Source organism: Bison bison, unplaced genomic scaffold, assembly GCF_000754665.1.
Source record: "Bison bison bison isolate TAMUID 2011002044 unplaced genomic scaffold, Bison_UMD1.0 scf7180017864508, whole genome shotgun sequence".
Lineage (NCBI taxonomy): Eukaryota > Metazoa > Chordata > Mammalia > Artiodactyla > Bovidae > Bison > Bison bison.
In genome coordinates, this window is record NW_011495064.1 from 14,332,037 (window position 1) to 14,335,327 (window position 3,291).

General features: G+C 41.4%; 1 protein-coding gene across 1 annotated transcript in view; it reads left to right on the top strand.

The window, feature by feature from the left end:
- The window catches only part of CLEC4F (C-type lectin domain family 4, member F), a 12,189-nt gene extending 11,945 nt beyond the window's left edge, over positions 1 to 244 (top strand). Inside the window, exon 8 of the mRNA XM_010829796.1 lies at positions 2 to 244. The gene's annotated coding sequence lies outside the window, so the exon portion shown is untranslated. The remainder of the gene's footprint in view (position 1) is intronic.
- The last annotated feature ends 3,047 nt before the right edge of the window (positions 245 to 3,291 follow it).

Here is a 3,291-nt window from a genome sequence, read left to right on the forward strand (position 1 = left end):
CAACTGGTTCGCTGGGGCCTTCATTCAGCCTTTGCTTTTCCTGACCTGTCCTTTCGAAATAAATCTTTCGAACATGTTCACATCACGTGACCCAGCATGACCAGCAGCTTCTCAAGGAAGAAAAAGAGACTTGTTTCTGTATGTCCCCTCGGCAACCAGCGCAGGCCTGTCAGAGGCAGCTCCTCAATAAATACTCTGATGAACCAAAGTTTGGACTTGTCTCTGCGACAGCCACCAGGCTCACTTCTCCCTGCTTTGGTTCTCCTTCCCTCAGGGTCCCTTCTGTTCTGAGATAAGGACGTCTTTAAGGGCTTTATAGCTAGGCCCTTTCAGTTGATGTGTTGCAAAAAGCAGAGGTTTACCATGAACTACGATGACTGGGCAGCAGCATATGCTCCCAGAAGTCACAGCCGCCCAGGTGTTCCTGGCACTTTCTTTGCTGGAGACGGGGCTGGAGCTGGAATTTTCCAAGCCCTTTAAAGTCACTCCCCAAACTCATTTCTCCCGGGTGGCTGACTTTACTTGTGTTCAGACTGTTAATTCTCAGGGACGTTTCTCTGACTTTTCTTGCCCCCATTCACCCTTCCAGGGACTCAGCTTTCTGCCAGCTCAACTTAGAATGAGAATTTCTAGAGCAAATATTTTGCCTCAAATACTGGGGTCCTATCCTTGACATGGCCAGGGAATCTGAGACACATTTCTAGAGTTCTTTCTCTGCATTACTCTGCATTACTTTATACTCTGGCCTTTTTGGGTGTCTTCATGGTCTCCCGTCTTGTGGCTCTCTTCTTTGTGGGTAAGCTCCTGGGCGACCTGAGCCCCACTGACTTTCTCTCCTTCCTGCACACAGGCCCCAAAAAGCCCCAGACACACTCCTTCTATTCCCAGGGGGGTCACTCCACCTCCAGTCCCAGGCCCAAACCAGGGCTTTCCTGGAGCCTGCCAGGACACTTCATAGAGTTCTTTCTCTGCATTACTTTATACTCTGCTCCCAAATGCTAGAATGTCAGTTCAGTCTCCCCAAACTTACATCTTTCTTCCTCAGCCTAGTGCGACTGCCACACCCTGTGTGGACCCTCCACCTCTGCCCAGGGGTCTGGAAATATCCTCCAGGAAGAAACCCAGGAGGGTTGTGGGCTCAGTCAATCAGATGCCAGTTTCGCTCTGCTTGTTATCCAATGTCTGAAAACAATAGTGTTCATGCGTTTTGTCCAGTTTTCTGGTTGCTTACAGCAGAATGGCTAGTCCAGTAACTACATCATGCCCAGAATTGGAAATCTGTTCTATCTTTTATGATATCTTTGGTTGAACTGGACTTTAACCTATTTGTGTTCACTTTTTTCCTTTTGGCTTTTCCTTTGGCCTTTTTCTTTTGTGGCTCCCAATTTTTTTTTTTAAATTAATCTTGGACCCTCCTCCTCTATCGAGGGATTGAAATAACATTTTGCTACATTTCTTTGGTACTTTCATAATTTTATTTTTACATTTATATTACTGAGCCACCTGGAATTTATTTTTGAGAATATCATGAGGTTGGCATCTACTTTACCTTGAATATCATTAAATCATAGCCCCTCTTTTTCACTTGTTTGAAAAGTCAACTTTTTACAACAGAAATTTAATGCAACATTGCAAATCAACTATATGTCAGTAAAATTTTTTAAAAAACCCTAACTTTCTCAAATACTAAATTTCACTTTTTTTAAATTGATGAAATCCATCAATCACCAAGAACCTCCCACAAACAGATCTAAAAATTTTTGAAAAAAGTTAAAGGGGGCACTTGCCCTACTGGATAACAAAATGTATTATAAAACTACAATAATTAAAACAATGCAGCTCTCATTAAGGAAAAAGAGAGCTCATGGGAATGCAATCAAGAAACTTGTAATTACTCATCAACAGATGATTGACATAAGAAGATGTGGTATATATATGTATAAATGGGCTATTACTCAGCCATAAAAAAAGGATGAAATATTGCCATCTGCAGCAACATGGATGGACGTAAAGAATATTATACTTAGTGAAGTAAGTCAAAGACAAATGTCACATGATATCAGTTATATGTGGAATCTAAAAAAAATTATACAAATGAAGTTATTTACAACGCAGAAACAGACTCACAGACATAGAAAACAAACTTACGGTTACCAAAGGGGAAAGGTATGGGGAAGAGATAGATTAGGAATTTGGGATTAACGAGTGTTTCTACTGTATATAATATATAGTAGTATATATATTTATCTACTGTATATAATATATAGTCGTATATATATTTATCTACTGTATATAATATATAGTAGTATATATATTTATCTACTCTATATAATATATAGTAGTATATATATTTATCTACTCACTCTCTCTCTCTATATATATATATATTGGGGCTTCCCAGGTAGTGCGATACTTTGGCCACCTGATGTGAAAGAGCCGAGTCATTAGAAAAGACCCTGATGCTGGGAAAGATTGAAGGCAGGAGGAGAAGGGGATGACAGAGGATAAGATGGTTGGATGGCATCACTGACTCAATGAACATGAGTTTGAGCAAGCTCTGGGAGATGGTGAAGGACAGGGAAGCCTGGCGTGCTGCAGCCCATGGGGTCGCGAAGAGTCAGACACGACTGAGTGACTGAACAACAGCAGGTGGTACAGTGGTAAAGAATCTGCCTGCCAAGCAGGAGACTCAAGAAACACGTGTTTGATCCTTGGGTCAGGAAGATCCCTTGGAATAGGAAATGGCAACCCACTCCAGTATTCTTGCCTGGAAAATTCCATGGACGGAGGAGCCTGGTGGGCTACAGCCCACGAGGTCACAAAGAGTTGGACGTGATTGACTGACTGAGCACACACGCATATATAAAATAGATAAGCAACAAGGATTTACTGTATAATAGAGGGAACTCTACTCAATGTTCTGTAATAACCTATATAAGAAAAGAGTCTGAAAAAGAATACACACACACACACACACACACACACACAACTGAATCACTTTGCTGTACACCTGAAACCAACATGACATTATAAATCAACTAACCTTCAATATGGAAGGAAAGTTATGACCAACCTAGATAGCATAATAAAAAGCAGAGACATTACTTTGCCAACAAAGGTCTGACTAGTCAAGGCTATGGTTTTTCCAGTGGTCATGTATGGATGTGAGAGTTGGACTGTGAAGAAAGCTGAGTGCTGAAGAATTGATGCTTTTGAAGTGTGGTGTTGGAGAAGACTCTTGAGAGTCCCTTGGACTGCAAGGAGATCCAACCAGCCCATCCTAAAGGAGAT